The following is a 23,292-nucleotide window of genomic DNA, read 5'->3' on the forward strand; positions in this document are numbered from 1 at the left end:
AGGACTTAGTGGATGAGGAGGCAGTGGGGGAGGAGGAGGCAGTGGGGGAGGAGGAGGCAGTGGGGGAAGAGGAGGCAGTGGGGGAGGAGGAGGCAGTGGGGGAGGAGGAGGCAGTGGGGGAGGAGGAGGCAGTGGGGGAAGAGGAGGCAGTGGGGGAGGAGGAGGCAGTGGGGGAGGAGGAGGCAGTGGGGGAGGAGGAGGCAGTGGGGGAGGAGGAGGCAGTGGGGGAAGAGGAGGCAGTGGGGGAGGAGGAGGCAGTGGGGGAGGAGGAGGCAGAGGATGCAGAGACAGTGACGGAGGAGGACTTAGTGGATGAGGAGGCAGTGGGGGAGGAGGAGGCAGTGGGGGAGGAGCCGGTGGGGGAGGAGCCAGAGGGGGAGGAGCCGGAGGGGGTGGAGCCAGCAGAGGAGGAGCCAGCAGAGGAGGAGCCAGCAGAGGAGGAGCCAGCAGAGGAGGAGCCAGCAGGGGAGGAGCCAGCAGAGGAGGAGCCAGCAGAGGAGGAGCCAGCAGAGGAGGAGCCAGCAGGGGAGGAGCCAGCAGAGGAGGAGCCAGCAGAGGAGGAGCCAGCAGAGGAGGAGCCAGCAGGGGAGGAGCCAGCAGAGGAGGAGCCAGCAGAGGAGGAGCCAGCAGGGGATGAGCCAGCAGAGGAGGAGCCAGCAGAGGAGGAGCCAGCGGAGGAGGAGCCAGCAGGGGAGGAGCCAGCGGAGGAGGAGCCAGCGGAGGAGGAGCCAGCGGAGGAGGAGCCTGCGGAGGAGGAGCCAGCAGGGGAGGAGCCAGCAGGGGAGGAGCCAGCAGGGGAGGAGCCAGCGGCGGAGGACGCAGCAGAGGAGGCAGCGGGGGAGGATATTTGAGGCTTTTTTGTTTCTGTCCCTTCTTTTGTCATCTTGGGCGTATTGATCTAGCAGAGTTTTTGCTTCAAGAAAATAATTTTGCAAGCATCCAGGCTTCTGTTTAAAAAAGTTTTCCAAAAGAATACAGTTCAGGACTAGTGCATCTTCCTAGATGAAGAGTTGTCTTCTAATGACCTCAGCAATACCGGGTAGCACACCATAAAGGTTAAGATATCGATATAAACACCTACGTAGGGAGGAAAAAACCAGACAATTTAATACAGGTCTGCCAAGTGGTGTCCCCCTTTTGCAGCAAAGCCTGCCGTGGAAATGGCATTTCTAAATAAGTCATGAGAGGTTTGGGTTTGGGAGGCAGTAGCTGTCGTGTGGAGACAAAGGTTCTTCTCAGAAGAACTTTTTCAGGTTTCTCTCTTGGGGTGGCTAAGCATTCTGTGTTACCAAGGATAGTCCTATATCAGTGGTGGGATTCAAATATGTTTACACTGGTTCTGCGGCCATGGCTTGGTAGGCATGGCGTGGCTAGGGAAGGATATTGCAAACTGCCCATTCCCTCCCCATTCCAGGGGAAGGATACTGTAAAACTCTCCATTCCCTCCCCACTCCAAGGGAAGGATAATGCTAAATCTCCATTCTCTCCCCACTCCAGGGGAAGGATACTGCGAAATCTCCATTCTCTCCCCACTCCTGGGGAAGGATACTGCAAAATCCCCATTCTCACGCCACTCCTGGGGAAGGATACTGCAAAACTCTCCATTCCCTCCCCACTCCAAGGGAAGGATACTGCTAAATCTCCATTCTCTCCCCACTCCAGGGGAAGGATGTTGTAAAATCTCCATTCTCTCCCCACTCCAGGGGAAGGATACTGCAAAACTCTCCATTCCCTCCCCATTCCAAGGGAAGGATACTGCTAAATCTCCATTCTCTCCCCACTCCAGGGGAAGGATGTTGTAAAATCTCCATTCTCTCCCCACTCCAGGGGAAGGATACTGCAAAATCCCCATTCTCACACCACTCCAGGGGAAGGATGTTGTAAAATCTCCATTCTCTCCCCACTCCAGGGGAAGGATACTGCAAAACTCTCCATTCCCTCCCCATTCCAAGGGAAGGATACTGCTAAATCTCCATTCTCTCCCCACTCCAGGGGAAGGATGTTGTAAGATCTCCATTCTCTCCCCACTCCAGGGGAAGGATACTGCAAAATCCCCATTCTCACGCCACTCCAGGGGAAGGATGTTGTAAAATCTCCATTCTCTCCCCACTCCAGGGGAAGGATACTGCAAAATCCCCATTCTCACGCCACTCCAGGGGAAGGATGTTGTAAAATCTCCATTCTCTCCCCACTCCAGGGGAAGGATACTGCAAAACTCTCCATTCCCTCCCCATTCCAAGGGAAGGATACTGCGAAATCTCCATTCTCTCCCCACTCCAGGGGAAGGATGTTGTAAAATCTCCATTCCCTCCCCACTCCAGGGGAAGGATGTTGTAAAATCTCCATTCCCTCCCCACTCCAGGGGAAGGATACTGCGAAATCTCCATTCTCTCCCCACTCCAGGGGAAGAATGTTGCAAAATCTCCACTCCTTTCCTACTCCAGGAGAAGGATACTGGGGACTCAGCTGGGACTCAGGAGGCAGAGAATAATGGGGGCAGGGCCAGTCAGAACGTGGCATTTACCAGTTCTCTTAACTGCTCAAAATTACAGCTATTGGTTCTCCAAACCAGTGTTTCCCAACCGGTGTGCCGCGGCACACTGGTGTGCCGCGAGACATGGTCAGGTGTGCCGCGAAGAAATAAGCTCAGCTTCTGGTCTCGCAACTTTTTGCGAAGAGCAAAAAGTCGTGAGACTGGAAGCTGAGCTTCCTTCTTTGCGCCTTCCAAATTTTCCAGCAGCTGCAGCGCCCCGCCCGGCTGGAGTTTCCCTGGTGATGGCAGCGGGTGAGCTTTGGGGCTTGGTGGGAGGGCAGCAGCAGCGGGAGGGCGGCGCACAGCGGGAGGGTGATGGCGGCGGCAGCGGGCAGTATGGGGTGGCCAGCTGTGAGGCGGAGCTCCGGAATGGAGGCACCGACCGGCGGCGGCTGGACATTTTGCTGTAGCCATGGGGCGACGGCAGGGTGATCAGCTGTGAGGCGGAGCTCCGGAAGGGAGGCACAGACGGCGGCGGCTAAACGTGTTGCTAGACGCCGTACATATCTAGCGCTGGGCATGGACGCAGCCCCACGTCCATGCCCAGCGCTAGATATGTACGGCGTCTAGCAACACGTTTAGCCGCCGCCGTCTGTGCCTCCCTTCCGGAGCTCCCCCTCACAGCTGATCACCCTGCCGTCGCCCCATGGCTACAGCAAAATGTCCAGCCGCCGCCGGTCGGTGCCTCCATTCCGGAGCTCCGCCCAATGCCGCTGCTGAGAGAAAGAGAGAGGGGGGAGAGAAAGAGAGAGAAAGAGATAGCAAGAGAGGGAGAGAGAGAAAGAGAGAGGGAGAGGGGGGATAGAAAGAGAGAGAAAGAGATAGCAAGAGAGGGAGAGAGAGAAAGAGAGGGAGAGAGGGGGGAGAGAAAGAGGGAAAGAGATAGCAAGAGAGGGAGAGAGAGGAAGAGAGGGGGGAGAGAAAGAGAGAGCAAGAGAGGGGGAGAGGGGGAGAGAAAGAGATAGCAAGGGAGGGAGAGAGAGAAAGAGAGGGAGAGAGGGGGGAGAGAAAGAGAGAGAAAGAGATAGCAAGAGAGGGAGAGAGAGAAAGAGGGAGAGAGGGGGAGAGAAAGAGAGAAAGCAAAAGAGTGATAGCAAGAGAGAGAAAGAGAGAGGGAGAGAGAGAGGGAGAGAAAAAGACAGCAAGAGAGAGAGAGAAAGCAAGAGAGAGAGAGAAAGAGGGGGGAAGGAGGGTGAGGGAAAGACATAGAGGGAGGGATGGAGGGAGAGAGAAGGAGGGAGAAAAAGAGAGGAAGGAAGGGAGAAACAAAGAGAGATGGAGAGAGAGGGGGAAAGAAAGAGGAAGGAAGGGAGAGAGAGAAAGAGGGAGAGAGAGAGAGAAATAGAGCGAAAGGGAGGAAGAGAGATATTTTTTTGTCCAAACTTTTTTTAAAACACCCCCCCCCCCCCCAATGTTCCCCAGGATTTTGTAAATGTGAATACTGTGCCGCGGCTCAAAAAAGGTTGGGAAACACTGCTCCAAACTACTCAAAATGTTCACTATTGGTTCTCCAGGGCTGATTTGAACCTGCTGAAATCCACCTCTCTCCTATAACCCCCTCCATTGTTTTGTAGGGCTATGCAATCCAATGAAGAATTAGAATAAAAAGACAAGTAGAGTCCATAAAACCATTGAAGAACAGTTAGCATTTTGGAGCCAACTTAATAGGCAGGAACATGGGTCAAGTCCCCCAATCACAGCCCTTCTGCTAAAGTAAAGTATAATTTTAAATATGCATACCTAATCAACAATAATCTCTATTTATACCTACAGCAGGTCCTTTTAAAAACCCAGAATACAGTCATACCTCGTCTTACGAACCTAATTGGTTCCAGGGGGAGGTTCGTAAGATGAAAGGTTCGTAAGACGAAACATTGTTTCCCATAGGAAACAATGTAAAGTCAATTAATCTGTGCAACCCCCAAAAAACCCCCGCAAAAAAACGTTGCCGCGCGGCTGTCACCTTTTAAAACAGCCTGGGGACTTCTCAGCGACCTCCCGAACGCCGAACGCCAAACCCGAACTTCCGGGTTTGGCGTTCGGGAGGCCGCCGAGAAGCCCCCAGGCTGTTTTAAAAGGTGACAGCCGGGCGGCGGGGCTTCCCAGCAGCCTCCGAACGCCGAACGCGGAAGTTCGGGTTTGGCGTTCGGCTTCGGGAGGCTGCTGGGAAGCCGCCCGGCTGTTTTAAAAGGTGACAGCCGGGCTGGGGCGCTTCCCAGCAGCCTCCCGAACCCCAAACCTGGAAGTTCGGGTTTGGCATTCGTAACACGAAAAAAGTTCGTAAGAAGAGGCAATTTTTTTCTGAACCCCGGGTTCGTATCTCGAGTTGTTCGTAAGACGAGGGGTTCGTATCTTGAGGTACCACTGTATTGTAATGATGGAAGACCTGTTAGCAGACCATAGTTTTAAAGGAGAGTGGATTTCTGCTGGTTCGGACTGGCTCTGTGGAACCGGTAACGGGAATTTCCTGCTACTCGCTAAATTGGCTGGACACGCCCCCAAACCATCTATCTCGGTGCCACCATTGTTGGCACTCTTGAGGAAGTGAAACGGCAGTGAAGTAAGTCAGAACCCACCGCTGTTTTAAAGATACCTCCAATGGCTGCAGGAAAGCAGAACAAGGCTTGGGTTATTACCCCTCCTCTTTTCTTTATTGGTTGGGGGGGGGAGACAAATTTCCAACATTTTTTGGAAAAGAGGGAATACATTACCAAGAAAACTGGGACGACTTGTCCAGGGAGTTGCCAGAAGTCAAGACTGACTTGAAGGCATCAAAAAGTTTACATGAGCTCACCAATCTGTGGATTAAAGCAGAAGGGTTTTTTAATCACTTACAGATTCCTAGCATAATTTAAGTGTAGATTAACATTAAAACTTTAGCACCTCCAAATGTTTTGGATGATAAATTGTCACCTATCTTCTTCTTCTTCTGCTTCTTCTTCTTCTTCTTCTTCTTCTTCTTCTTCTTCTTCTTCTTCTTCTTCTTCTTCTTCTTCTCCTCCTTCTTCTCCTTCTCCTTCTCTTCCTTCTCTCCTTCTCCTTCTCCTTCTCCTCCTTCTTCTCCTTCTTCTCTTTCTCCTTCTTCTTCTCCTTCTTCTCTTTATCCTCCTCCTCCTCCTCCTCCTCCTCCTTCTATCTTTTCTTTTACGTCCACTGAGAGCATATGTCCCAAAGACAAATTCCTTGTGTGTCCAATCACACTTGCCCAATAAATAGTTCTGTTCTTATTATTATTATTATTCTTCCTCTTCTTCTTATTCCTCCTCCTCTTCCTCCCCCTCCCCCCTCAGACTATCTCCCCCTCCCCAAAGACCCCCTGTTCAAGCAGGACCCTATATCATTTCAGATAGTCTTTTCTTAAAAACCTCCAGTGATGGAACACCGACAGTTTATGGAGGCAAGTGGTTTCACTGATCAAGTGGTCTCACTGACAGGAAGGCTCTCCTTAATTTCAGGTTGCTTCTCTCCTTGATTAGTTTTCACCCATTGCTTCTTGTCTTGCCTTCTTGTGCTTTGAAGAATAAGTTGACCCCCTCTTCTTTGTGGCAGTCCCTTAAATACTGAAATACTGCGATCATGTCACCCCAGTCTGTCTTTTCTCTAGATTAGCCATACCCAATTCATTCAACCGTTCTTCATATGTTTTTGTCTCCGGGCCTTTAATCATCTTCATTGCTGTTCCCTGAATTTTATCCAAAGTCTCAACATCTTTTTTAAAAATGTGGTGACAAAAATAGGATGTAGTATTCCAGGTGGGGTCTTACTAAGGATTTATAAAGTGGTACTAATATTTAACATGATTTTGATTCAGTGCCTCTCTTTATACAACCAAGGATTGTACAGTGTTCCCTCGATTTTCGCGGGTTCGAACTTCGCGAAAAGTCTATACCACGGTTTTTCAAAAATATTAATTAAAAAATACTTTGCAGTTTTTCCCCCTATATCACGATGCCCGATGATGTCATATGTCTTGCCAAACTTTTGTCCACCTTTAATAAATATTTTTTAAAATAAACTTTAATAAATAAACATGGTGAGTAATAATCTAAATGGTTGCTAAGGGAATGGGAAATTGTAATTTAGGGGTTTAAAGTGTTAAGGGAAGGCTTGTGATACTGTTCATAGCCAAAAATAGTGTATTTACTTCCGCATCTCTACTTCGCGGAAATTCTTTCTTGTGTATAAGTTTCATTCTGTTCAATAAATAATTGTTGAAGGGGGAAAAAATGTAGTGCATTACTTTCTGGGTGACCCTCTTAAGTATTATAGATGTCTCACAGATACCTCAAAACGAAACAAAACAAAATATATGGAGCTGTTTTAATTTCTCCTACTTGGACAGGGAGTCATTGCTCACAGTCGTTCATGCCCTCATACTGCAACACTCTCTACATGGGGCTACCTTTGAAAAGTGTTCGGAAACTTCAGATCGTGCAGAATGAGGCCGCGAGAGCTATTGTGGGGCTTCCCAGATTCGCCCACGTTTCCACAACACTCCGTGGCCTGCACTGGCTGCCGATCAGTTTCCGGCCACAATTCAAAGTGTTGGTAATGACCTTTAAAGCCCTACATGGCAGTGGACCAGAATACCTCTGGAACCGCCTTCTACCACACAAATCCCAGCGGCCAATAAGGTTCCACAGAGTTGGCCTTCTCCGGGTCCCGTCGACCAAACAATGTCGTTTGGTGGGCCCCAGGGGAAGAGCCTTCTCTGTGGTGGCCCCGCCCCTCTGGAATCAACTCCCCCCGGAGATTAGAACGGCCCCCATCCTCCTTGTCTTTCGTAAATTACTCAAGACCCACCTACATCGCCAGGCATGGAGGAACTGAGACACCTCCCCTAGGCTTTTATATTTTATCTTTTTGGTATGTATGTGTTGCATGGTTTTTAATTGTTGGGGTTTTATATATTGTCCTCTTTTAATATTAGATTTGTTGCAATGTTATATTGTCTTGATTATTGTTGTGAGCCGCCCCGAGCCTTCGGAGAGGGGCGGCATACAAATCTAATAAATTATTATTATTATTATTATTAATTATTATTATTCTCCATCTCTAATTTATAAAACACCTTCACCTTTATTGCTTATCTGTGGGCACAGCTGCCACTGTCTACCCATATCCATGATCTGTTGTATGCTTTTCTAACCCACCCCCCCACCAAGAATTTCTCTGCAAAGGGGCCGAAGTTTGGGATGTTTTCTGAACAAATTCCTGTAGACAGTTTTGCGTTGTAATTAGCACACACCCAGCATTGGAGCATGGGGAGGAAGGGCAACTAAAGGCAAGCTAATGAGGTCAGAGGATGGCAGGCTGCCATCCCACGAACAAGGGAAACAAAAAGAGCAAGGAGAAAGCCATCTGCCTAGAAACGTATCCCGGGGCTCTGGTGTCAAATGCAGATGGATTTGTTGAAGAAGCTGGAGACTTGGAGATACTTCATTCTGTTTGTTGTTTCAGAGGCTAATTGGGTCAATGGAAGGCTTGTCAAATCGAGGCAGACTCTGCCTTTGTTCAATCTAGGGCTAATACTTTTTTATTTATTTATTTATTTATTTTGTCCAATACACAATGAGGGTTTTAGTGGGTATATATATCTATATACACATATAGTAAAATACATGATGAAGGCTATAGAGGAGATACTCATAGTAAAATATATCTGAGAAATAATAGAAGATATAGTAATAGAACGTATCAATGAAAGAATAGAAGAAGAGATATAGGAATATAAGAAAGGTATAGGAGATATAGGAGAGCAATAGGACAGGGAACGGAAGGCACTCTAGTGCATTTGTACTCGCCCCTTACTGACCTCTTAGGAATCTGGATAGGTCAACCGTAGATAATCTAAGGGTAAAGTGTTGGGGGTTTGGGGATAACACTATGGAGTCCGGTAATGAGTTCCATGCTTCGACAACTCGGTTACTGAAGTCATATTTTTTACAGTCAAGTTTGGAGAGGTTAATATTAAGTTTAAATCTGTTGTGTGCTCTTGTGTTGTTGTGGTTGAAGCTGAAGTAGTCGCCAACAGGCAGGACGTTGCAGCATATGATCCTGTGGGCAATATTAGATCTTGTTTAAAGAGCAAAACATCTTCAAAGAAAAAAAAAAGACAGTGGTTTTTTAAAAAAATCCTATCTTTATTACACTGGTCAACACAAAAAAAATTATCAGCAAAAGTAATATGTCTGTTTTATGGAGTTTGATGTGCTGATTCCAAAAATATGCTTAGTTTTGCTCTATCACAAAGTGTCTGATATAGAAGCATTTTTGTTATTATGTTTTCTGATCTGTAGATGACTGTTTTCTGAATGTTGCGAGTATATTTCTTATACCTTATAATAATGATGCTGCTGCGTGGAAAGTATACCTGCTACAGAAAAACTACCGTATTTTTCAGAGTATAAGACACATCTTTTTTTCTCCCTAAAAGAGGCTTCAAATTCAGGTGCATCTTATACTTGAATTTTTTTCTGAAGCTTTTTTCCATCAGCCCTAAGTGCTAACAATCTTTCCAGCTGTTATCTTGCAGGTTCTTTCATTGTTACTGTTTGTGAAGAACATTTTCCAAGCCCTAAGTCTTTGCAGAGTTTTTTCCATTGCTCTAACTTGCTCCAAGTAAGTTTCTTTCCAGCCTTAACCAGGTGCTAACAATTATTATTATTATTATTATTATTATTATTATTATTTATTAGATTTGTATGCCGTCCCTCTCCGCAGACTCGGGGCGGCTCACAACAGTGATAAAAAACAATATATATTGACAAATCTAATAATTTAAAATCTAAAATAGCAATTGTACATTTAAAAAATCTAAAAACAAGGAACCCCAATATAAAAACATACATACAGTCATATCATGCACTAAAACTACATAGGCAGGGGGAGATGTCTCAGTTCCACCACGCTTGACGACAGAGGTGGGTTTTTAAGGAGTTTACGAAAGGCAAGGAGGGTGGGGGCAGTTCTAATCTCTTACCCGCTTGCAAGCTCTTTCACTGTTACTCTCTGTGAATAATGTTTTCCAAACCTTGTCTTTGTAGGGTTTTATTTTATTTTTCTACTTGCTCCAAATGGTTTCTTTCCAGCCCTAACCAGGTGCTAACCATGTCCCCAGGTCTTACCGCTTGCAAGCTCTTTCACTATTACTCTCTGTGAATAATGTTTTCCAAACCTTGTCTTTGTAGAGTTTTTAAATTTTTTCTACTTGCTCCAAATGGTTTCTTTCCAGCCCTAACCATGTGCTAACCATGTTCCCAGGTCTTACCGCTTGCAAGCTCTTTCACTGTTACTCTCTGTGAATAATGTTTTCCAAACCTTGTCTTTGTAGGGTTTTATTTTATTTTTCTACTTGCTCCAAATGGTTTCTTTCCAGCCCTAACCAGGTGCTAACCATGTCCCCAGGTCTTACCGCTTGCAAGCTCTTTCACTATTACTCTCTGTGAATAATGTTTTCCAAACCTTGTCTTTGTAGAGTTTTTTAAATTTTTTCTACTTGCTCCAAATGGTTTCTTTCCAGCCCTAACCAGGTGCTAACCATGTTCCAGCTTTTATTGGCTTGCAAAGTCTTTCATTGTTACTCTTTTCGAAGAATGTTTTCCAAGCCCTAAGTCTTTGCAGGGTTTTGTTTTCATTGCTCTACTTGCAATGAAATAATTTTTTCTTTCCAGCCCTAACCAGGTTCTAACAATGTTCCCAGCTCTTACTGGCTTGCAAGCTCTTTCACTGTTACTCTCTCCAAATAAGGTGAGGATAAAATAATGTGCTGAAACTGACCAGACTAAGGACACAAGTCAGATGAATACTTGGTAAGCAGATTCCCACCCCCCTATTTCCTCCCCCAAAACTAAGGTGCATCTTATATTCTGGTGCGTCTTATACTCCGAAAAATATGGTATATACATTTTTTAGATCAGAACAAAAAATGATTCAGAAACATACAAGGTCAACTGTGATAATTACAAAAAATACTTTTTGCAGACCTGTGTTATTTTTATAAATAAACTCATACATACCTCATACTCCTTCTTTCTCTTTTTCCCCACAACAACAGTCCTATGTGGTTTGTTGGGTTGAGGGAGAGAGACTGATCCAAAGTTACCCAGCCAGCTTTCATGCCTAAGGCGGGAATAGAACTCTGAGTCCCCTAGTGATTGGCCCAAAGTCACCCAGCTGGCTTTTATGCCTAAAGCAGGATTAGAACTCCCAGTCTCCTGGTGATTGGCCCAAAGTCAACCAGCCAACTTTCATGCCTAAGCCGCAGAGGTAAGCTAAGTTGGCTCTTCTATGACTTGTGGACTTCAACTCCCAGGATTCCTGAGACAATCATGCTAGCTCAGGAATTCTGGGAGTTGAAGTCCACATGTCATAGAAGAGCCAACTTTGCCTACCCCTAGTAATGCAATTAGAACTCACAGTTTCCTGGCGATTGGCCCAAAGTTATCCAGTCAGTTTTCATGAACAACAACAACAACAACAACAGAAGCAGAGCTGGGAGGGACCTTGGAGGTCTTCTAGTCCAACCCCGTGCTTAAGCAGGAAACCCTACACTACTTCAGACAAATGGTTATCCAGCATCTTCTTAAAAACTTCCAGTGTTGGAGCAACCGGGGTGGCGCAGCAGGTAGAGTGCTGTACTGCAGGCCACTGAAGCTGACTGTAGATCTGAAGGTCAGCGGTTCAAATCTCATCACCGGCTCAAGGTTGACTCAGCCTTCCATCCTTCCGAGGTGGGTAAAATGAGGACCCAGATTGTGGGGGCGATAGGCTGCCTTTGTTAAAAAGTGCTATTGCTAACATGTTGTAAGCCGCCCTGAGTCTAAGGAGAAGGGCGGCATAAAAATTGAAATAATAAATAAATAATAAATAAATATTCACAACTTCTGGAGGCAAGCTGTTCCACTGGTTAATTGTTCTAACTGTCAGGAAATTTTTCCTTAAGGGGAGGGGAAGGGAGAGGAGAGGAGAGGAGAAGAGAAGAGAAGAAACCAGGAGAAGATTCCTGCCAAAAACGGTGCTTATAAAAGACTTGGACTTCTATTTAAGATGCAGGAACAATGATGCCAAATGAATGTTCGGAAAAACGTCTCAAGAGCAAGAACATTTTTGGCCCTGTAGCCAATTTCCAAGGAAGGGTGTAGGCTTCTCTGCACTGGATATGTGTTTTCAAGTAGACGTGTCACATAAGGAAATTCTCTGGAAATGTCATGCAAGAAAAAAACAACAACACCCTCCACTTAAATGTGTGATTTAGGATTCAAAGTTATCTGGAAGTCATATCTCTGCCAGCTAAATCCAAAAGTGATTGGAAACAGGTCACTCAAACATTGCCACTGCCAATGAGTGCCACATTGTCATTCAAGCAATAGGCCATCACAAAATCTGCATGGTCATGCCTCCTTTAGGATGATTTATTTGTTTGTTCGTTCATTTATTCATTCAATTTTTATGCCGCCCTTCTCCTTAGACTCAGGGCGGTGTACATCATGTTAGCAATAGCACTTTTTTAAAACAGAGCCCGCCTATTGCCCCCAACAATCTGGGTCCTCATTTTACCCCCCTCGGAAGGATGGAAGGCTGAGACGGTGATGAGATTTGAACCGCTGACCTACAAATCTACAGCCAGCTTCAGTGGCCTGCAGTACAGCACTCTACCTGCTGTGCCACCCTGGCTCTTAATTGATTGCAAGGTTATTGTAAGAGGAGAAAAACAAAGCTATTGGGTAACGTAAGCTTAGTGTAATTCACCTAGAACAGTGATGGCAAACCTATGGTACGGGTGCCACAGGTGGCACGCGGGGCTATATCTCCTGGTAGGTGAGCCATTGTCCTACCTCCATTCTAACATGCATGGGTGTGCCGGCCAGCTGATTTTTGGCTCTCACAGAGGCTCTGGGAGGGCGTTTTTAGCTTCCAGAGAGCCTTCGGAGGGATGGGCAGATCATTTTTACCCTTCGAGCTTCAGAGAAGCCTTTGGAGCCTGGGGAGGGTAAAACATGAGCCTACTGGGCCCATCAGAAGTTTGGAAACAGGCCCTTTCCAGCCTCCAAAGGGCTTCCAGGGGGTGCGGGAAGCTGTTTTCCCCCTGCCCAGGCATTGCATTATGGGTGTGGGCATTCACGCATGCGCGATAGCACACAGGCATGCTCTTTTGGCACCCGAGGAAAAAAAGGTTCGACATCACTGACCTAGAAAATTCCAATGTATGAGTTGTTGGCTTCAGAGTTCTGTGCCATGCCTACCAACCTCCATTTTTGGGCATACTGCCCAGAGTGGTTCTGAGGTTAGGTGGTCATGGATAGATGATAGAGACATGATCAGTGAAGGCCTGCTACTGGGATGTTAAGGTGCTATGTTCTGGTAGCGATTTTGGAGATGTGTGCACAGCTATGCGCCCCTGACATGCTCACATGCACCCCGTGCAAGATTTGGCTGCTGCGCATGCACAGCAAGTGAAATCTTGTGTGAAGACTCTCGTGCAACTGAGATTTCAATGATTTTCAGCTATTTTTTTGCTTCTGCGCATGCGCGGAAGCAAAAACATCAGCGAAAATTGACAAAATCTCACTTTTGTGCACGTCCTCACACAAGAGTTTACTTGCTGTACATGCGCAGCAGCCAAATCTCACGTTGACGGGCGCGCAGGCACAGGTGCACCCGCAACAGCCTCGGAAGGCGCACCAATAGCATCAAGGATGGCATGTTTTCTCTGGACATGATAGATATAAAATGATAGATGTCAGCCCTGAAAACCATTTTGGGAGCATCTTCAGGGCTGCCGCAGCAAGGCCAGGTGGACCTGTGATAATGTGAGGGGGGGAGAATAGAAATAGCGGGGGGGGGATGTGTAAGCCAAAATAGCATTCTTTTCTATAGGAGCCAAGGATGTGCTATCAGATGTTGGAGGGGCGTGGACAAAAGCCAGCCGGAATTGGGACTGCAATATGATTGGACCATGTGATAGACGTGTGACCCGGCGACAGGAACTTTGGGTTTTGATTTGGGTGAGGGAAACCCCGGGTCCTTCAGAGTTGGGTTTTCACCAGCTGTGCCAATATGACATTCCTAATGAAGTTGTGCTTTGAGGGAGTGCTAAGCCTCAGAGTTTTGATTGCTTTGGGTTTGTTATTTGGAACTCTGGCAATAGATAGATGATGATAGATGGATGGATGGATAGATAATAGATAGATGACAATCGATAGATAGATAGATAGATAGATAGATAGATAGATAGATGGATGGATGGATGGATGGATGGATGGATGGATGGATGGATGGATGGATGGACGGACGGACGGATGGATGGATGGATGGATAGATAATAGATAGGTAGGTAGGTAGGTAGGTAGGTAGTAGGTATATACATAGATGAAAGATGATATATAGGTAGGCAGGTAGATAGGTAAGGTAGGTAGGTACAGGGATGGGCTGCTGCCTGGATGGGGGGAACGCAATGGGGGTAGCGAAAATGGAGCTCCACCCCAGAGCACCCAATTTGCACTGAAAGATATTGAAAGAAAATGTAGGGCATCCTTCATAAGCCACACCCACAGTGTGGTAGTAAAAATTTTGGTAGCTTTTCACTGGGTAGGTACTCTATTTGGATACTCTGAAAACACAACCCACCCCCAAAAGAAGGCCAGCACTGTTTTGTGTACATGTGTTAAAATTAAGCCCTACTCCTAAAATTTGGTCCTATTGAAGTGCATGCATGGCCAGATTTGCCAGAGTGGACGACGGCAGACTTTTTCTGGTAGACAGCAACTGGTAGCTGGAGTAACCATTACAGGTAGACAAGGGGAAGCGAGGCGCATGGGTCTCATCGCTTGCGATTTTCAGCCATGAAAGAAGTGATTAAGTCAGTGATGGCGAACCTATGGCACGGGGGCCACAGGTGGCACGCGGAGCCATATTTGCTGGCACGCAAGCTGTTGTCCTAGCTTAGCTCCAACATGCATGTGTGTGCTGGCCAGCTAATTTTTGGGTCACACAGAAGCTCTGGGAGGGCTTTTCTGGCTTCCAGAGAGCCTCCGAGGGGATGGGAGTGGGCATAAACTCCTTAAAACCCACCTTTGCCGTCAGGCATGGGGGAACTGAAACATCTCCCCCTGGGCACGTTTAATTTATGCATGGTATGTCTGTGTGTGTGACTGTTAGCATATGGGGTTTTTAAATATTTAAATATTTTAAATTTGTCTGATTGCTTATGATTTGTTTCTACATGTTGTGAGCCGCCCCGAGTCTTCGGAGAGGGGCGGCATACAAATCTAAGTAATAAATAAATAAATAATAAATAAATAAATAAATTTTTACCCTCCCTTGACTCCAATGAAGCCTTTGGAGCCTGGGGAGGTTAAAACACAAGCCTGCTGGGCCACCAAAAGTTGGGAAACAGGCCATTTCCAGTCTCCAGATGGCCTCGGGGGTAGTGGTGAGGGAAGCTATTTTTGCTCTCCCCAGGCATTGAATTATGGGTGTGGGCACTCGTGCATGTGCAATAGCATACGCGCACGCTGTTTCGGCACCTGGGGGGAAAATGTTTTGCCACCACTGGGAAAATAAGACACCTTTGAAAAGAAGGCCCAGCCATTTTTTTCGGGGGGGTGAAACAAAAATAAGACTTGGTTGTATTTTCAAAGAAACAAAGTATGTAGGTAGATAGGCAGGCAGGCAGGCAGATATGCTTGTTGTCTACCATACAACGAGTGTAAGAATTTTATATGCAATGAATGGACTGGAGTTCCTTCTTTTTTTGAGCGACTATAGACATTCTTGATCATCCAGGCTATGATTGTCCCCAAAGTACTTTTTTCAGGAGGCGACTGGACTTTATTACAGTGATCCCTCGATTTTCACGATCTCGATCTTCGCGAAACGCTATATCGCGATTTTTCCCACCCGATGACGTCACTCTCTTCCTTCCTTTCTCATCTTTCTTTCTCTCTCTCTTTCTCTATCTTGCTTCTTCCTCTCTCACACTCTCTTCCTCCCTCTCTCATCTCTTTCTTTCCTTCTCTCTCTTTCTCTATCTCTCCCCCTCTTGCTGGCGGGCGGCGGGCGGGCGGGCGGACGAGCGGGGGCATCAGCGAGGAGCCGGGCTTTCCCCTTTGCGTGGGCGGCGGGGAAACCCCGATCTTCGTCTGCTCGCTGCTGCTGCAGCAGCAGCAAGCAGACGAAGATCCGGGTTTCCCCGCCGCCCACGCAAAGGGGAAAGCCCGATTCGGCTCCTCGCTGCTGCCGCCGAGCAGATCAGCTGCTGGGCGGCCGCAGCAGCAGCGAGCAGACGAAGATCCGGGTTTCCCCGCCGCCCACGCAAACTCCACCATCTGCGCATGCGCGGCCATGGAAAAAGGGCGCGCATGCGCAGATGGTGTTTTTACTTCCGCAACCCTACATCGTGAAAAATCGAGGGGTCTTGGAACGGAACCCTCGCGATAATCGAGGGATCACTGTATTTGGTATTATATGGTTAGTTTATTATGGCTTTAAATTATGGCTTTATAGTTCATATTCTATATTTGACTTCTTCTTTACTGTTTTTGTATTTTATACTGTTGTAAACTGCCCTGAGTCCTTCGGGATTGGGCGACATAGAAGTCGGATTAATAAATTCATTCATTCATTCATTCATTCATTCATTCATTCATTCATTCATTCATTGGATTTCTATGCCATCCCTCACCAAAGACTCGGGGTGGCTTACAACATATACTGCTCGAAAAAATAAGGGGAACACTCAAATAACACATCCTAGATCTGAATGAATGAAACATTCTCATTGAATACTTTGTTCTGATTGACAAAGTTGATTGTCAATCAGTGTTGCTTCTTAAGTGGACAGTTTGATTTCACCGAAGTTTGATTTACTTGGATTTATATTGTGTTGTTTAAGTGTTCCCTTTATTTTTTTGAGCAGTGTATATAAAAAACAGTAAATTACAATAAAATAAATCTAATTAAATTAAAATGATAAAGCAATCTAAAATCCCTAATTAAATTAAAAATCAATCATACCCATTCGTACAACAATCATACAATCATTCAATGGCCAGGGACTAAGATCTAATCGGCCCAAGCCTGATGACATAAATGAGTCTTAAGACTCTTACAAAAGGCGAGGAGGGTGGAGGCAGTACAAATCTCTGGGAAAGCTGATTCCAGAGGGCCGGGCCCCCCACAGAGAAGGCTCTTCCCCTAGGTCCTGCCAAACCACATTGTCTAGTTGACAGGACCTGGAGACGGCCGACTCTATGGGACCTAACTGGTCGCTGGGATTCATGTGGCAGTAGTTCGGTCCTGCAAGTAATCTGGTCTGATGCCATGTAGGGCTTTATAGGTCATAACCAACAGTTTGAATTGAGTCCGGAAACCAATTGGCAGCCAATGCAGACTGTATTGTTTTTTCTTTGAAGACGTCTTACTTCTTGGATAAAGAGCAAAACATCTTCAAAGGAAAAAAAAAGACAGTTTTTGTTTAAAAAATCCTACCTTTATTACACTGGTCAACACAAAAAAAATCATCAGCAAAAGTAAGATATCTGTTTTATGGAGTTTGATGTGCTGATTCCAAAAATATGCTTAGTTTTGCTCTATCACATAAAGTGTCTGAAATAGAAGCATTTTTGTTCTTATTTATTTTATTCATTTGTCCAATACATAGCAAGAAAAATAGACATGTAGTAATATATATAAGGGTAAAAGTGAACTTAGAGGAGAGGATATATGAAAGAAAGAAAATATATATGATAAGTGAGAGAAAGGAAAGACAATTGGACAGGGGACGAAAGGCACACCAGTGCACTTATGTACGCCCCTTACTGGCCTCTTAGGAACCTGGAGAGGTCAATCATGGAGAGTCTAAGGGAGAAATGTTGGGGGTTAGGGGTTGACACAATTGAGTCCGGTAATCAGTTCAACGCTTCGATAACTGTTATTCTGTTTTCTGATCTGTAGATTACTGATTTCCGAATGTATCTTCCTTGAAATACAGTGATACCTTATCTTACAAACGCCTCGTCATACAAACTTTTCGAGATACAAACCCGGGGTTTAAGATTTTTTTGCCTCTTCTTACAAACTATTTTCACCTTACAAACCCACCGCCCCCGCTGGGATGACTCGCCTCCAGACTTCCGTTGCCAGCGAAACACCCGTTTTTGAGTTGCTGGGATTCCCCTGAGGCTCCTCTCCATGGGAAACCCCACCTCCAGACTTCCGTTGACAGCAAAGCACTTGTTTTTGCAATGCTGGGATTCCCCTGCAGCATCGCAAAAACACCGAAGTCCAGAGGTGGGGTTTCCTATGGAGGGGAACCTCAGGTGAATCCCAGCAGCACAAAAACGGGCGCTTTGGCTGGCAAAAGGGGTGAATTTTGGGCTTGCACGCATTAATCGCTTTTCCATTGATTCCTATGGGAAACATTGTTTCGTCTTACAAACTTTTCACCTTAAGAACCTTGTCCCGGAACCAATTAAGTTTGTAAAACAAGGTATCACTGTACCTTCCTTCTGTGGCCGCTTCTGGGAGGCTAAAACAGCCATCTCTGGACCCTGGGCTAAACCGAGGGTGGGACTTAATGACCTCAAGAGCTCCTTCCAACCAACGCTAGGCTTCTGTCGTTTATTGCCAGATTGAGTGTCCTTTGTGGCTTTATTTGGGAGAGAGAGAGAGAAAGAGTCTTGTTAAAAACTGCTCCAACAGAAGGCTTCGCCTCTTGCCTCTCAGGAAGGAAGCTCGGTGCCAATCTGCATTTCTAATCTGACGCGGATAAAAATTATTCCTGGAGAAATGGTGGATGACAGCCTGGAGCCTACTTATTCTTTTCTCCTTAACGAAGAGGCCCCGGCAGCTCCCATCCCATATTGTCCCTTGGATAATGGGAAGGACGTTCTTTCCATTTCATTTCCTTCCTCATCACCAGCCTTTCCTTTTGTCTTGCTTCTCCTTTAGAAATGTTAATTCTAGCGGATCTATCGACAGTACTCATTTTCCCCGCATTGTCATTTTCAAGAGAACTTGCGCTTTTATTTTTGCAAAAATAAATGAAAGAAAGGGGGAGGGAAAAAAAAGACGGCAGAGTGGGCCAAAGCAGCTGCACCGCGGAAGGGAGGGCTACCAATAATGACTGGGATAATTAGAATAATAATAATTTTCTTCAGGCGGGCGCGGAGGGCAGGCGGGGGACCTGCTTGTAAACTACTGTTCTTGGAGCATCGTGACTTTAGTACTTTCTGAAATGTGGAGTTAAGGATACAAAAAGAATGAGTGTGTCGGGCCTCATGTTGCTTCCGCGTTAGGAATTAGTGTCTTTTTTTTTCAGTTTTGTTTTTTCTTCTTCTAGTGCATTGTTGCACAATCACACAAGCCCAGGCTTTTTTAAAGAAGAGGGTGGGGAATTGAAGCCTGCGTTAGCATGATATCTTTGTCTCATGGTTTTGAATGTGTCATCACATTTTTCCCCATTACCGCCCTTCTCCTGTTTTTATTTGAGGGCTGACATCCTTTGTGTATGTGTGTGTGTGTGTGTGTATGAGATTTACATACATAGATACATAAGTACATACATACATACATACATACATACATACTGTTCTGCCGGGCTCTCTGATAGAAGCCTCCCGAAAATTCAAGGATACAAATTTCAGACACACACACGTTTGAAAATTCAAAACAATGTTCTTTATCACAAAATGCAAAATAAACAAAGCACTCTTTTTGTATGGCAAAGAGCACTCGTCCCAAAACAACCGGGTACTCTGTACAATTACCCTTAAGCAGTCATTAAGTACTTAGCTAGCATCTGTGAAGAAAATTCACACCCCTTCTTTTTCCAACGAAGTGAGACACACACACACACACACGTTGCTCTGCTTTGTTTTCCAAGGCATGAAAAAGCAACAAAGTCCAGAAGACACAGGATTCCTGACAAACTGCGATCAGATATTCTTCCACAATGGCCAAACCCACATGCTGCTATTTATAGCAGCAGCCCTAATTACTGGAGCCCCACCCAAACACAGGTGGCCTCCCTTATTTCCTGTAATATGTTCTTACTTGGTCTCTTCTACGCATAATTCTGTGCTTGCGTGGGTCCAAAACTTCATCATCTGAATCAAAGGAAGATAATGGAGATTGACTGCCTGGGCTGTGTGCCAAGCCCTCCTCTGCCGAGTCACTCCCACCTTCTTCTTCGTCCAAGGAAACTAAACTCTGAACTGATTCTGTCGGCAATAACACAGGCCTGTGACATGTTGAAGTTTCCCCTGCATCCACCTCCCCATTCCCTGGGGCAGGAGCTGGGCCAGAGGCAACCACAACACATACATACATACATACATACATACATACATACATACATACATACATACATACGGGCTGATGAGACCATAGCAAGATCAAAATGGATCTCTAACAGGCTCCCTTCCTTTTCAGAAAAAATATTTAACCATATATATATATGGTTGTTTTCTGGTATCACCCTGGTATCCCCAAATATGGGAGGAAGCAACTTTGCTTTCCTTTTGCCTCTCGGCCCTTCGCAGGGGCCATTTCAAGGCAAATATTTTTTTTAATAGTTGACAACTATAATTTACATGGTTACATATTTTTGCTATAGTGAAAAGAAAGAGAGCCAAGTATAGATTTATTTTGAGCTTGTTATGCTCTCGTTAGCTAGACATACCCTTACTGGGATTTGAACTTGTGGCCTTCTGCATGCAAGGCAGGATATTAACTTTAAGATACCAGGGTGATTTGGACAGAAAACAATCATATGATTCTTCCCTGGTAAAAGCTGATTCAGAGGTGAGCCTGTAGCTTTGAGGTTAATATCCTGCCTTATATTCAGAAGGCTACAAGTTCAAATCCCAGTAAGGGTATGTCTAGCTGACAAGAGCATAACAAGCTCGAAATAGATCTTTACTAGACTCCCTTTCTTTTCACTATCAGCACAAATATGTATCTATGTATGTATGTAGGTAGGTAGGTAGGTCTTGGCATATTCAGGTCTTTTCACATGTAAGATTGATATATATACAGTGGTGCCTCTACTTACGAACTTAATTCATTCCGTGACCAGGTTCTTAAGTAAAAAATGTTTGTAAGAAGCAATTTTTCACATAGGAATCAATGTAAAAGCAAATAATGTGTGAGATTGGGGAAACCACAGGGAGGGTGGAGGGTCTGTTTCTTCCCAGGAGATTCCTAGAGAGGCCCCACGGAGGCTTCTCCCCGACTTTTCCGGCCCTGTTTCCTCCCAGGAAATTCCTAGAGAAGCCCCACGGAGGCTTCTTCCTGCCTTTTCCAGTTACAGTTTCGGAGGCTTGGGTTTGTAAGTGGAAAATGGTTCTTGAGAAGAGGCAAAAAAATCATGAACACCCGTTTTTTATCTAGAAAAGTTTGTAAGTAGAGGCATTTGTAGGTAGAGGTACCACTGTATAGGATGTCAGCCATCAAACAAACAAACAAACAACAAAGAAACACACACACACACACGTGTAATGTGTATAATTTTTATTGATGAGTTTTATACAGCAATAGAAGTGAAATTAAATTTAAGAAAAATAAAGAGTAAAGAAAAGTAATGAATAGATAAATAGAAGAAAAAGAAAGGAACAAGGGTAAGGAAAAAGATATAAAAAGTAGCCTCTAGGTTTCTTTACAGCAGAGGTCCCCAACCTTTTTTGCACCAGGGACCGGCTTTCAACTAGACCAGTTTTCCATGGCCCGGTGGGGGGGGGGGGAGCTAGCTGTCAGCGGCGCCGTAAAAGGGGCGATCAAGAGAGGAATGGGTGAATGAATGGACGGAGGGTGGGAAGGAAGGAAGGAAAGAGGGAAGGTACAGGAACAGAAGAAGGGTGCAAAGAAGCAAAGAAAGGTGTGAAAGGGGAGAGTAAGAGAGGAAGGAGTGAAAGAAGGGAATGAGGGAGGAAAGAAGGGAGGAAGGAAAAGGAAAGCAAGAAATGGAGGGAGGAAAGGAAGGGAGGAAAGGAAGGAAGGAAGGAAGAAAGAAGGAAAGAGGGAAGGGACAGGAACAGAGGAAGGAAGCAAGGAAACTTATGAAAGGGGAGAGTAAGAGAGGAAGGACTGGAGGGAGGGAGGGAAGAAGGTAGGAAGGAGAAAGAAAAGAAATAGAGGAAGGAAAGGTAAAAGAGAGAAAGAAAAAGAGCAAGAAAGAAAGAAAGAAAGAAAGAAAGAAAGAAAGAAAGAAAGAAAGAAAGAAAGAAAGGCAACTTCAAAGAAAGGCTCACTGAGCATCTCTCACTCTCTCTCTCTTTCTATCCCTCTTTCTTTCTTTCTCTTCCTTTCTCTCTCTCCTCTTCCTTTATCTTCTCTTTCTCTCCCCCCTCTCTCCCCCTTTCCCTCTCTCTTTCTCTCTCCCTCTCTTGCTATCTCTCCCCCCTTTCCCTCTCTTTCTCCCTCTCTTTCTCTCTCTCCCCCCTCTCTCTTTCTCTCTCTCTCCCCCTCTTTCTCTCTCTTCTTCTCACTTTCTCTCTCTTGTTTTCTTTCTGTCTCTTTTGCTTTCTCTCTCTCTCTCTTTCTCTCTTGTTTTGTTTCTCACGCTCTTTCTCTCTCTTGTTCTCTCTCTCTTGCTATCTCTTTCTCTCCCCCCCTTTCTCTCACTCTCTCTTTCTCACTTTCTCTCTATCTTGCTGTCTGTTGCTTTCACTCACTCTCGTTCTCTCTCCGTTCTTCTCAGCGGTGACGCGCGCACGCCCTGCCCGCCTCACATTTGCCGAGAGGACTTTCGCCCCGGGCTCTCAGCAAGGGGGTTTGCATGAGAGGCGGGGCCGGCGGAAGGTGATATTCAATGTCGGGGGCGCACGGGCGGTCTTGCGCGCGCTCCCTATCTCCCTGCTAGCCCACTCGGAATACGTATTCAAAATAAGAAAAGCCTTTGCCGGCGAAGGCTTTTCTTATTTTGAATACAGTATTCCGAGTGGGCTAGCAGGGAGATAGGGAGCGCGCGCAAGACCGCCCGTGCGCCCCCGACATTGAATATCACCTTCCGCCGGCCCCGCCTCTCATGCAGCCCCCTTGCTGAGAGCCCGGGGCGAAAGTCCTCTCGGCAAATGTGAGGCGGGCAGGGCGTGCGTTCCGGGTGCGGGAGGAGCTGCGGTGAAAGGCAGGAGGTGGCAGAGGAGCAGAGGGGGCAAATCGGGCGGGCGGTGGGCAGCGCGGAAAGGCCGAGGGGGCCCTGGCGCCGCGGACCGGCTGAAAACCCCCAGCGGCCCGGTGCCGGTCCGCGGACCGGCGGTTGGAGACCCCTGGCTTAGACCATGAGTCTCCATTCAACCTTGGCAACTTTAAGACTGGTGGACTTCAACTCCCAGAGTTCCTCAGCCAACAAACTGGCTGAGGAATTCTGGGAGTTGAAGTCCACCAGTCTTAAAGCTGCCAAGGTTGGAGACCCCTGGCTTAGACATTAATTTGCTGTATTTCAACCTGGCCTTGAAGGTCATTTGGAGGTTTCAGCTAGTTGAGCAGATGGCTGTCCAGTTAATTATAAGCACTCTGAGGATTGCCCATATAACACCACTACTGCGACAGTTGTATTGTTCATCAGTTAGCTTCCAGATGGGTATACTGCTCAAAAAAATAAAGGGAACAGTTAAAGAACCCATCCTAGATCGGAATAAATGAAATATTCTTATTGAATACTTTGTTCTGTACAAAGTTGAGTGTGCACAACAGCATGTGAAATTGATTGTCAATCAGTGTTGCTTCCTTTTTTTTAAAAAAATATTTTTTATTATTTT

General features: G+C 46.0%; 1 long non-coding RNA gene across 1 annotated transcript; it reads right to left on the bottom strand.

Moving 5' to 3' along the window:
* Window positions 1-919: 919 nt before the first annotated feature.
* Window positions 920-10,774, bottom strand: LOC139174242 (uncharacterized). Its single transcript, XR_011560331.1, has 3 exons — window positions 10,552-10,774; window positions 5,245-5,331; window positions 920-1,077 (listed from the first exon to the last, which is right to left on the bottom strand). It is a non-coding gene; the product is annotated as an uncharacterized lncRNA (long non-coding RNA).
* Window positions 10,775-23,292: the final 12,518 nt, after the last annotated feature.

The sequence above is a fragment of the Erythrolamprus reginae genome, chromosome 11 (assembly GCF_031021105.1).
Source record: "Erythrolamprus reginae isolate rEryReg1 chromosome 11, rEryReg1.hap1, whole genome shotgun sequence".
NCBI classification, from domain to species: Eukaryota; Metazoa; Chordata; class Lepidosauria; order Squamata; family Dipsadidae; genus Erythrolamprus; species Erythrolamprus reginae.